The 13,421-nt window shown below is 42.5% G+C and overlaps 1 pseudogene; it reads left to right on the top strand.

The window, feature by feature from the left end:
- The first annotated feature begins 10,456 nt into the window (after window positions 1-10,456).
- Window positions 10,457-13,104, top strand: LOC139218356 (histone-lysine N-methyltransferase KMT5C-like; annotated as a pseudogene).
- Window positions 13,105-13,421: the final 317 nt, after the last annotated feature.

The raw sequence follows: 13,421 nt of genomic DNA, 5'->3' as shown, positions 1-13,421 counted from the left end.
ACAATGATCTAAAACATTTCCATTACACAAATCATCAGTACATTTCTTTACTCTTTTTAGTATTAACCTTTACTTATTTCATGATTATTAATCATCACATTTGTAAAGTACTTCATCTCTAATAAATCACTTATTAATTTGATCCTTTATAACATGACAAATCATTCATTTGTACTTCATGTATTCTGCTTTCACTCACTTCATCCCCGATTGCAACATCACACATTGCTGTTATCATGAATCACTCAGTCCACAGAGGCCTAAAAGCCTCAAGAACAGTTCTGGGCAGTGAGGGGATTCAACTTTACTTGACACTACATTTATTAAAAATAATAATAATGATTGCACAAAATGCAAAGGCTGTGTTTACACCTCCTGAAAGTCCTAAACACTTGCTGTCTTTCAGATCAATGAGGAGTTTCGGAGGTGCACTGTAGTTCCACTAGAGTCAACGTTTATGTCTCAGCTGGACAGGTACACTCCAAAACTCCTGCAGCTGTTCAGTGCAAAGGGAGGAGCAGTGGGTCAGCGCATCAAGTACATGTTGATGGAACTGATACAGGTAAGGCAAGAGTGTTTGAAGAAAAAGTTACAGCAACATATTAATACAATTAGTAATTTGTTATTCAGTTGTCTACCCAGAGGGTGAATGTTTCAATTAACATTTTGTTTATCTTAACTAATTTTAATAGGTTTTCAATCAAAATATATAAGCTCTATTTCAGTGCCCATGATCCTCAGGTCCCACTTTCCTGCATGTTTTCCTCTAAAACATGCAGGAAAGTGGGACCTGAGGATCAGGGTTGGAGAACACTGCTCTATTTAATGTAGTGAAGACCTACGGTGGTATTGGTAAACAATTAGATTGACAATGCCAGCCTGTAAGATTGTGTTTAATTATTCACTTATAACTCTAGAATCCAGTGACTTCAGTTCTTAAGAAGAGAGATGTGACCCTGAGATGTCTCATTGAATATATGGGAGAGAGTGTTGAGGAGCTCATCTCTGACTTCAAAGTAAGTATTGTTTCAGGTCAGGACTGAGGTCAGTCACTGAGTCAGGTCACTCAGTCAGGTCAGTTACTGAGTCAGGTCAGGTCAGTCACTCAGTCAGGTCGGTCAGTCAGTCATTCAGTCAGGTCAGGTCAGGTCTGGTCAGTCACTCAGTCAGGTCAGTCAATCAGGTCACTCAGTCAGGTCACTCAGTCACTCAGTCAGGTCAGTTACTGAGTCAGGTCAGGTCAGTCACTCAGTCAGGTCAGTCAGTCAGTCATTCAGTCAGGTCAGGTCAGGTCAGGTCAGTCACTCAGTCAGGTCAGTCACTCACACAGTCAGGTCAGTCACTCAGTCAGGTCACTCAGTCACTCAGTCAGGTCACTCAGTCACACAGTCAGGTCAGTCACTCAGTCAGGTCAGTCAGTCACTCAGTCAGGTCAGTCAGTCACACAGTCAGGTCAGTCACTCAGTCAGGTCACTCAGTCACACAGTCAGGTCAGTCACTCAGTCAGGTCAGTCAGTCACTCAGTCAGGCCACTCAGTCACACAATCAGGTCAGTCACTTAGTCAGGTCACTCAGTCAGTCACTCAGTCAGGTCAGTCAATCAGGTCACTCAGTCAGGTCACTCAGTCACTCAGTCAGGTCACTCAGTCACTCAGTCAGGTCACTCAGTCACACAGTCAGGTCAGTCACTCAGTCAGGTCACTCAGTCACACAGTCAGGTCAGGTCACTCAGTCACTTAGTCAGGTCACTCAGTCACTCAGTCAGGTCACTCAGTCAGGTCAGATTATCTGAGTTGTGTCTGACCTGACTCAGTTTCTGACCTCAGTCAGGTCAGGTCAGACACTCAGACAGAGTCAGGACTTCTACATTTTGGCCTAATCTTTGTTAAAAAAAAATGAAAAGAAAAAAAAGAAGCACAGTGTAATATGTTGACCTGTGAATGACCAGATATATTTTATTATGCCCCAAAACATAAAACCACATTCAAAACTCAAAACGACTGAAACATGATGGAGTTTCCTTTCCAAATGACACTAAATTTAGTTTTTGTTTTGTTGGTTTGTTTTCGTTTTTTTTAATTTATTTATAATTTCAACAAATGAGACATTTCATCCTAATTGTGTTCTATCAGTATGTCATACAGGGAACAGCAGAGAGAAGTATACATGAGGAACTGAAAACTCAAAGTGTGAGAATCTACACTTGCCAGGAGCCAGATGCTGCTGGTATCATCATCGAGGGTGTCCCAGTGCTTACTGGCCTTGAAACTCTAGCAAGAGCATGCTGCCTACTCTTCGGATTAACATATACCCTAAATCTGGAGTATCCATGTAAACTCTCGAAGACATTTGAGGTCTTCCAAAGACTTTTTATTGGACTAGACACATTGCGCCCAAAACCAACATTCACGACACTCAAAAACCAGCTCCTTGCCTAAGCTGGTACACCCATGAATAGTTTCAGTTCCTGTTCAACAATATCATACTTGGATTTCTAGACTTATTGACGTGTCAAAGGGAGCTGTGGAGCTCAATGGACAGCACCTACTAATTCTTCTTTTGTTAATTGTCCTTATAGGCAGGTGTAGGTGGAGTTTCTGATGAATGTTTTCACTGTGACGGTTTTATCAGCTGCAGGTCAAAATTTGTATTCTGTAAATTGTTGAAATGTTCTAATATGACTCTTAAAATCAAAAACTTTTTTTTTTCATCATACCCTTGGGTATATTTGCATATGCTAAAAACACTCAGGTGTTCTGTTCAGCACTTTAAGATCAGGTCACAGATTACTTTGATCTATCTGGTTTTAAAAACAAAATTGTATGTAAACAGTTAAGAACTGTGGAGTTGCAGAAAATGCTTTTGATAACTAAATATGTTTGACACAAATACCTCTCTTAAATGTAACAGATTTTATCAGTTATTTCTTACAAATTTTTTAAAGTAATTTAAATTTTAAAAACATACAAAAGAATTTTTATTTAAAACCAATAAGATTGAGTGCATGGATTCATCCAAATCAATTTCTTAATATATACATAAAAATTTTACTTTATTTAATTAAGTATGATGTAGTTAACAACTGACTGTTTTAAGTTAGTTAAACTCATTTTTTTGGCTTTTTCTTCAAGGCTATACTAAAAAGTTTTAACACAGTGAAATACAATTTTTTGAGTTTTCCAAAATCAAAAAAACAAGAAGTTCACAAAACTACTAAAAAATGCTTGGAAAATGTTGAAACATTTTTTTTGAGTTGGACTTAAGCAGCAGTTTTTACAGTGAGTGGCCTGCTGAGGAGGAGGGAGCACGGAGAGGGACAGTGAACAGACTGCACAGAAAGAGACTGAACAGACGGGTCAGGAGGGCCGCCTCTCTCCTGGACTGCTCCCTGGACTCCATACAGGAGGTGGGTGAGAGGAGGCCTCAGCAGCTCCTTCAGCAGCAGGCCGAGGCACCCACCCTGCAAGAAGGCTCTTGAAGCAGTCCTCTATTCTCCTTTTATGTGCTGCCTTTGCCTCGCTCGGCTCTGGCAGTGCTGTACAGCTCGCTGTCAGCACACCCGAAGGCAGTGTCCCTCTCCCTGAACAGGCTCTGCACCTGATTTGTCATCCAGGGTTTTTCCTTGGGGTAAACCCTGAGTGGTGATGTCCTTGCAGAACTTTATGCAATCCAAGAATGCTGTCGTGTATTGCTTCAGGTCAGGACGTGGAGCAGCACACGAAAGCATTAGAGAATTTTGAAGTATTTCAAGGGCTTATATCTCAGCAGAAATGCCACGTAGGAAGCTGGTTCCTAGACCAGGTGGAAGCCTGCACATAGATGCATAAGTATGAGGTAGTTGCATCACCCTAGATACAAGCATTGAGGAGATATAACGTATCAAAAACATTCCAAATCTACATCCATTGTTATGTGTCAGAAGAAAATTTGGAATTATTTCAAGGGCTTATATCTCAATGAGAGTGAGATGTAGGAGGCTGATTAAGTATTTCAAGGGCTTATATCAGCAAGATATTGTGTTCCTGTGCGCATGTGCTGAGTATATGCTGCCTGTTACGATTGCTCCTGCTAGTTTTCTTTGCATACAGCTCCTCTCCCCTCCCCCCTCTGGGCAGGTCTAACCACAATCTCATACACCTCAGTCCCACTTATTTGCCTCTGGTAAAAAGACAGCCTGTGACCGTAAAGACAGTGAGGAGATGGTCGGAAGAAGTGTATGTGGAACTGCAGGGATGTTTTGAGGTCACAGACTGGCAGGCACTCTGTGAGCCAAATGGAGAAGACATCGACGGGCTCACAGAGTGCATCACGGACTATATCAACTTCTGTGTAGACTCCATTGTTCCTGTAGAGACTGTTCACTGTTACCCAAACAACAAGCCGTGGGTAACAAAGGACATTAAGGCCCTCCTGAATGATAAGAAGAGGGATTTCAGGGCTGGCAACAAGGAGGAAATGAGAATCACACAGAGACACCTGAAGTACAAGATCAGAGAGGCTAAGGAGGAATACAGGAAGAAGTTGGAGCAGAAACTCCAGCATAATAACAACAGAGAGGTCTGGAGAGGGATGAGAACAATCACTGGTTTTAAGTCAGCTGGCAACAGTGGAGTTGAAGGCAGTGTGGAATGGGCCAATGAGCTTAATCTGTTCTTCAACAGATTTGATGCCCAGTCCCCTGCACTCCCTATAGACACTAACATCAACACCTTGATTGTTCTGCCCCCAACAACACCTACTCCACGCTCTCCCCCTCACCCTCCTTTCAGCCTCTCATCTTCAAGGGAAGGCCACTCTCTCACCTCTATCCCCACCCCCTCACCCCCATCTTCAGTGACTATCACAGCTGAAGATGTTAGAAGACAGCTGTCAAAACTTCACTCTGGCAAGGCTGCAGGCCCTGATGGTGTCAGCCCCAGGGTGCTCAAAACCTGTGCCATCCAGCTCTGTGGAGTTCTTCAGCATGTCTTCAACATGAGTTTGAGTCTGCGGAGGGTCCCAGTGATGTGGAAGACATCCCGCCTAGTTCCTGTGCCGAAGAAGCTGCGCCCCGGTGACTCTAAGGACTACAGACCTGTGGCGCTGACCTCCCACATCATGAAGACCCTGGAGAGACTCATCTTGGAGCAGCTCCGGCCCGTGGTCAAATCATTTTTGGACCCCCTACAGTTCGCCTACCAGCCCCAACTTGGAGTGGAGGATGCCATCATCTACCCGCTTGACCGCGTCTACACTCACCTGGACAAGACGGCGAGCACTGTGAGAGTCATGTTTTTTGACTTCTCCAGTGCTTTCAACACCATCAGCCCAGGTCTACTGGGTGAGAAGATGTCAGCGATGCAGGTGGACCCCGCCATCGTGTCCTGGGTTGTGGACTATCTGACTGGCAGACTACAGTATGTGCGCCTGAAACGCTGTGTGTCAGACAGAGTGGTCAGCAACACCGGGGCCCCACAGGGGACTGTCCTCTCTCCTTTCCTCTTCACCCTCTACACCACGGACTTCAACTACTGCACAGAGACCTGTCATCTCCAGAAGTTTTCTGATGACTCAGCAGTAGTTGGATGTATCAGCAAGGGTGATGAGGTTGAGTACAGGGCTGTTGTGGACAACTTTGTCACATGGTGTGAGCAGAACCATCTACAGCTCAATGTGACAAAGACAAAGGAAGTGGTGGTGGATCTGAGGAGGACCAAGGTGCCGGTGTCCCCTGTTTTCATTCAGGGGGTCAGTGTGGACTTTGTTGAGTATTATAAGTACTTGGAGGTACACATTGATAACAAACTGGACTGGGGGAGGAACACTGATGCCCTTTATAGGAAGGGCCAGAGCCGCCTCTATTTTCTGAGGCGGTTAAGGTCCTTCAACATCTGCAGGACTATGCTCAGGATGTTCTATGAGTCTGTGGTAGCCAGTGTTATCTTCTATGCTGTGGTATGCTGGGGCAGCAGGCTGAGGGTAGAGGATGTCAATAGACTGAACAGACTGATAAGCAGGGCCAGTGACGTTGTAGGAGTGAAGCTCGACTCTCTGACGGTGGTGTCAGAGAGGAGAATGCTTCACAAAGTGGGAGCTATTTTGGACAATGTGTCCAACCCACTCCATGAAGTGCTGGTTAGATATAGGAGTTCTTTCAGTGCCAGACTAATTGTACCACGATGCACTACAGAGCACCACAGGAAATCATTCCTGCCTGTGGCCATTAATCTACACAACTCCTCACTCTGAGTGTACATGTTGTTGTATGTTATTACTATTATTATTATTATATGATTCAGCTCCTCATTCTGAGTGTACATGTTGTTATATATTATTGTTGGTAGTAGTAGTAGTGGTAGTAGTATTATTGGTATTATATAGTACAGCGCCTTACTATGATTGTGCATGTTATATATTTTTATTAGTAGTGGTATTATTGTTATTATTATTATTATTATTATTATAAGACTCTGGACTCACCTGGTGCAGTAATTTACCTCTGTGTAATAATAATTTTTAATACATTTTTTTTTTTTTTTATTCATACGTTTATATATTTGTGTTTTACTTGTGTTTGAAGTGTATTCTTATTCTTATTCTTTTGGAGCTGTGTGTAACAAAAAGCTATTTCCCCCTGGGGATTATTAAAGTAATTCTGATTCTGATTCTGATTCTGAATGTCATGTTGGAAGCTCTCAGAGAGCTGGAATTTGCAATTTGAGAATTTGGAATTGAGAACTTTGAACTCATGGAAAACGCTTCCAGAATATTTAGTGTGGGCTTCTGGGGGTGGTTCTTGTGGGTCCACTGACACAAAAATGACCACTGGCCATGAGGGGGATGCCAGCTTTGAGCCAGAAGTGGTGGCCAGTCTCTAGCTGGCTCTATGGCCGAACAGGGCCCAAAAAGACTTGTTGTGTGGCGAGCTTGACTTTTTGACCGGCCATAACGTGACAACGTAAAGGGCTAGGGACGCGGGGCCAAGTGTTCCCGAAAGCTCTCAAAGAGCTTTATCACATATGTCAGAACGACATCTGTAGCTCATTGTTTTCTTTATTTATTTACCAATTCATAACAGCGCTATCTCAAGAAGACCTCTCTCCTGGACTGCTCCCTGGACAGTGGGCCAAAGTCGTGTCCACCTGCTGAGGAGACTGAGATCCTTTGGAGTGTGCAGGACTCTGCTCAGGACTTTTTATGACACTGTGATGGCGTCTGCAGTCTCCGGCCGCCTCTCTCCTGGACTGCTCCCTGGACTCCATACAGGAGGTGGGTGAGAGGAGGACTCAGCAACTCCTTCAGCAGCAGGCTGTACATTCTGTAAGATTTATGACACTGTGGTGGCGTCTGCAGTCCTCTATGCACTGGCCTGCTGGGGAGGAGGGAGCAATGAGAGGGACATTGAACAGACTGCACAGAAAGAGACTGAACAGACTGGTCAGGAGGGCCGCCTCTCTCCTGGACTGCTCCCTGGACTCATACAGGACGTGGATGAGAGGAGGACTCGGCAGCTCCTTCAGCAGCAGGCCGAGGCACCCACCCTGCACAACACCGCAGCACCCAGCACCTCCTAACGGCAGAGACTATCACCGTCTTATCACTATTATAACCACACTGTTAACCCAGAAATTGTTTATAAGCAAATTTTCTAAGTAAGGTTTAATTTAAAAAATAAGTTTTGTTGGATTACTCAAACTATTTTAGTGAAGTTTACTAGTAGAATGTGATGGCAGAGTGCACTCAAAGTTCTGAGTTATGAAAATGTATAATATCAATTTTTTTTAAATACAGGGTTCACTAAAAATGTTTAGTTTAATCAACTTGAAACTGAAGTTTAGAAACAACTGAAGTGAACTGATTGGCTGGTTACCTCTAAATTAGTCTGGACTTGTTTGAGGGAGAATCTGCCATTTTCTTGTTTTTACACAGCTTTCCCTTACTTAATAGAAATGAAGTAATTTGAAAATTCTCTGGATTAAGCAATTTATTTGCTGTGCACAGAGGGCTGGAAAATCTTACGGTTGACAGTGTTTAAGACGATTCTCTTTTCTTCACATTCTGGAATTTGGTGAGTTGTTTTCTCTTCTATATTTAAATGTTGTCACTGAAGCCTAAAATTTAACTGAGAAATTTTTAATTTCTGTTAATTGTGGTACATACACATCCTGTCGTGTAACCTCAAAATATTGTCACGTTATTTGGTCAAGGTAGTTGACAGTAAAAACAAATCATTTTCCTTTTTTGGGCCCTACAGGTTACACACTTCCCAACAAGCAAAGTTTCTAATTTTATTCAAAAGGTAGATATTTTGAACATCAGTCCTAAATGCTTTGGAAATAGGGTTAGTATGAATGGAGTATGGAGTATGAAAAAGTATGAAAAGTATAGAGTATGAAAACTATTGTTTCCTTTGCTATTGTGTCCCCACAACTAAAAGTTTATTGAAGATTTGATTTTTCTGCAGTGCTTTAAGGCCAACTAACTGTATAACTATTTTCAAAAAAATTATAACTGGCATGAATATCTTTGTTTCTCTTGTTACTCAAATTTTGTAAGACCTTCATGACAGAGATGTGTTGAATGTTCCGGTGGGTATCCTCTGCTCTGAAGAAAGTGGTGCCCAAAACCCATCGCTGCTGAACCCAAGCAGAGCAGGGGTCATCATAGAGGGCAGCCTTGTGATCGATGACCTCATCAACCTACCTCAGGCGATGTGTGTTTTGTTTGGCCTAACATGTGCCCTCCATTTGGAGTATCCAAAGTGTATGAAGAATACACTCACCTTCATTCAGCAAGTGATGCTCAACCTGGGTCAAGTGTGCTACCACCCAAACTTCAGACTCTAAAGAATGCACTTGCCCTGTAAGATTGATCATAGCACCAGAGTGTTCATTGTGTACGTAAAGTGCAAGTTTTAGTTCAAGCTAGATTTATATGTCTATGTTGTAGTTCAACAATATAATAGAAACATGTTTTATTTTCATAAAAGAGTTCATGCTGACTGGTGAGCAGCAAGCATAAGACCTTAAAAGGTGCACAAAGAATGTAAGTCCTTTAATGCTGTTGACAGAGGGTCCTTTTCATGTGATGGACAACACTAGCATTACCACATCTTGCACTATAAGCATTTGTTTAGATAATTGTTCATTGTCTTGTCAGAGGTTAAACTCTGTTCTTCCTTTCTTGTTCTCCTTAAGAATATTAGGAGTTGCAACTGATGTTCAAAATACAAAAATGTTTTAAATTGAGATATCTTACATCTACAGAGGTTGTAAAAGCTTTGTTCTACTCTGTGCAAGAGCAAGCACCACAAAACTTTTTCATGTAATGTTTTTTTGGCCTATTGCTACATAGCTACTTTTTATTTGGCAATGTTAAACAAAATTGTTCATTTAAATCCCTGCATTTTGTGTTTATTAAATGTTTTTTATTAACACAAATAACTATTTTGGTTAGAGATGGGATTTTGAGTTTGATTAACTTAAAAAAAGTTGTTTAATCAATGATGAATTAATCTGATTGCAATTAAGAAAATTAGTCAGTTTACCTTTAAATCTGTTGTAAAATCAACCCCACTATCCAACCATTCAACTCAGCATTTCAAGTACAAATAACTTGTCTTTTAGTCCTTTCTACTTAATAATTTAAGTCCAATACTTTTAGCATTAAAGTTAAACCTATAATCAAATAATTTAAGTGCAATCACTTGCCTCAAATTTTTTAAGTAAACTCTACTTATCCGGGCTGACAGTGCAATAGCTCACTTTGTAAATGTAAACTATACAGCTGTGTACATTCTGTAAGATTTATGACACTGTGGTGGTGTCTGCAGTCCTCTATGCACTGGCCTGCTGGGGAGGAGGGAGCACAGAGAGGGACAGAAAGAGACTGAGCAGACTGCACAGAAAGAGACTGAACAGACTGGTCAGAATTCCAAATTTCAATCTATAAATGCTTGAACATGGATGAAAAGCTGGATTTCCTTTCTATACAGGAAGTAGAGTTTTTTTTTAAAGTTTTTTTTACAAATTTAGATTTAATCTGAAATGTAATTACCTTCCAGAATTCAATCTATAGATTAGCTCTTGCATATAGATGAAAACCTGTATTTCCTGTGTAAACAGGAAGTAGGAAGTGACTCACCAGCAGCAGCAGTAAGAAGCACATGGTGAGTAATTTCATGATTTTTCTTCTAGAAAACATATTGAAACTTGTTTCACCACTGGTGTTATTGCAGTATAACATCCCTATGTCACAATTTTTAATGTTGAAAAACACAAATTTAATTGAGTTTGTGTTGGACAAGAAAATGTTACAATATAACTACATAATACATACGTTTCAGACTAATTTGTCATCGTTCAATGTTTCTGCCTCTGTAATTCAGTATTGAATATGCGATCACCAACAACCAGACAAATTCCATAAGTGACACGCGGACTCCTAGTACCTCCCATTGGTAAGACGCAATGGACGGATGGACGGATGGAACAGAATGATTGTTAAGGAACTATGTGAGACTGATGACCTTGCCACCGGTTTGGTGCTGGACCCACTGCTGGGCTTCAGCACCCATAAAATGAACATTAGTCCTCCACCAGTGTTACCATGTTGGGATCATCTCAAAAAGACCCTGATGCAATTTCAGCTTATTTGTGATTTCAATGCAACATTTGAGGCCCTGACAGTGGGCGAACTGGCTGGTAACTACTTTCAATCTCTGGCCATCGTCAGGAGCTACTACGGCAACATGTGTATTGCTATCTCAGTGCCTTCGCGTTGGACGGTGTCAAGATAGAGTCCTGTGACAGATACTCAAGATCAATGGAGCAAAGGTAACTTCAACAAAGCACTGGTTTGCAGGACAGCATCTGGAGTTCTTGCTGGCCTGCACAGCAAACTTGAGTCCCGCTGACAGCCAGATGCTGAGGGCAGGAGTCAATGACTTCAGTGTGATGTATTCCAAACGCCAACGTTGCAGTCAGCTGTTCCTTGGGCCTGCAGTTTTTATTAACCATGACTGCAACCCAAACTGCAAGCTCCATCCTGGTGAGAAGAATATTGCTTATATTGAAGTGATTCGACTGTAGCAGCATAGAAATTGTGCTGCCATTATTCTACTCTGACGGTGCCAATTGGCAGCACCATAGCCAACCACTGATGGCGCCATGGCTATTTAAGGGGTGGATTTCCCCCTGCTGGCTCTCCCTCTCTGCTTCCTGGTTGGTTGCGTCACTGCCGGCTCGACCACGCTCGTATCGGGCAGGTAAGGCGGCTAGTCTGCTCACCTTCTGTGTAGGCCTGTGGGTTATTATTAATTGCTGTGTTGTACTGCAGGGCCCTTGGTTCGAGTGCCCCGGAGTTTTTATGGATCGTGTACCCTGCTCACTGTCGGCACGGTGATTTTTGCGGTCAGGTGTGTGGCGTCAGCAGCTGACTACACAGTTGGCGCTGCTCGTAGCTGGGGATCGCTGCTGCTTTATTGGGACCTGCTTTGTTGGGACCTGCTTTGTGTGGATCGCTGCTGCGTTGTGTGGATTGCTGCTGCGTTGTGTGGGTCGCTGCTGCGTTGTGTGGATCACTGCTGCTTTGTGGAGATCGGTGTCAGTGAGTTTCCTCGGCGTGTCCGCTATAACGCGTCGATTTCCATCATCCATCTGGTGGAGAGGTTCTATTTCACCAGCTGTGGACCTGCCTTCTTAAGACAATTGCTTTTCCCCTGGCTTACATCACTCGCAAGTATTGCGTGGTACTCTGGTGTGCTGACTGTTATTAATTGACTGGCTTGATTGGAGCCCTTTTTAAAGTCTGTTTGTTGGCAGTGTGGGTTGCATTTTTGTTTTCATTGCCCTGCTCCGTTGTCTTGATTTGTTGTATTGATTATTTTTGTATTTAGATTTATTTGTTTAGATATTTCATTTGGGCAGAGTTTTTCTTGTTTCTTACCTTGTTTATTTTTCTTTGTATTTTGAGTAATTTATATTTGGCAACTGGTAGTTTTGTTTAGTTTAATTGATTTCTGCTGCCATTTATTTGTTTCCAAGTTTTTGTATATTGTTTGTTCTGTTGGATTATTGTAACCCCACTAACCTGTGTGTGTGTGTGTGTGTGTGTGTGTTCCTTTTGTTTTAGTTGCTGAGGTCCGGTGGTCTGGTGGTGGGATCCCCTTTTGTGTGCTGTGCTCCCTGGGATTCGGGTATCCTTCACGTGTGTGTGTGTGACTGTCACAGCTGGGTGTCTTCTCTTTTTTTTTTTTTTTTGTTGGGATTCACCGCTCCATCAACTCGTGCACCGGTATCCTCAGCTTTAATTTAGTCCCTTAGTTTAATCCCCGTGTGAATGGTGTGTTTTTATATCATTTTAATCAAATTCTGTTAATAAAACTTATTTTGTTTGAGATTGGAACACTTGCTATTTGAGTGAACGGACCTGTGCACCTTTAAAGGTGCATCATTCAGTTCTTTGGGCTGAAATCCCAAAGTGGCGTTGTCTGGCAACTTGATTTGTTAAATAGAGTAAGAACGACTATTTCTTTATTTTCCTGACCCTCCGCTCGCCACACGACCAATCTCACCTGGGGAGGAGTTGACATATTACTATGGTGATAGCTTTTTTGGGGATGGAAATGAAATGTGTGAATGCTGCACCTGTGAGAGTAATGGAAAGGGTCACTTCAAACACCAGGGGAAGCAGCATGACTCGGAAACAACAAAGGACACTGTGAGCCAAAACTATCACCTGAACAAGAGATATATTTGTCATCACAGAGAGAAGAGTGGTGCAGGCCTAACCTGCAACACAATAGCAAATGAGAAGTCTGAGGATGCAATCTCAGAAAGTCAAAGCAACAAGTACAGCAGCACTGAACCTTGCATCACTGACACACCTCAAAATGCAACTGCTGAGGCAGGAGAGGAAAGGTCCATGAGAGCTGAGAGAGAACAATACCTCACAGTTAACCAAAATAGGTCATCAGTGCCACAAGGTGTAGGAGCAGAAAAGACCTCTGAAGACAGGGAAAGAAATGAGGTGGTGAAGCCAACTTCTGGACCGGCAGACAGCAGAGTCAAAAAGAAGAGTGTTCACAGCCCAGAAGAGTCCGGGAGGACGACAGGAGAGCCTTAAGTGTGAAGGTAACAGAAGCACGAGGGAAAGATTTTCAAAACTAATGATAAATTAAAAGTGAGGAAGTGAAAGAATCAATCTGTTGGACATGTGCTGTGGAAAAAAAGTTAAAGAAGTATGTTAGGACAAGATTGCTGTTAAATGATCAGAGACGATGCCAAATCATGTTAATAAACAATCAGCAGGTTAGCATGTGGAAGATATTGTCGTTAAAGAGGCAAAGCGTTGCTTGACTGTACTGGGGCGGCTGTGGCTCAGTGGTAGACTGGGTCGTCCCTCAATCAGAAGGGCGGGGGTTCGATCCCCAGCTCCTATGG

The sequence above is a fragment of the Pempheris klunzingeri genome, chromosome 18 (assembly GCF_042242105.1).
Source record: "Pempheris klunzingeri isolate RE-2024b chromosome 18, fPemKlu1.hap1, whole genome shotgun sequence".
NCBI lineage: Eukaryota > Metazoa > Chordata > Actinopteri > Acropomatiformes > Pempheridae > Pempheris > Pempheris klunzingeri.
The sequence above is the reverse complement of the archived record's forward strand: the minus strand, read 5'-3'. Positions and strand labels throughout refer to the sequence as shown.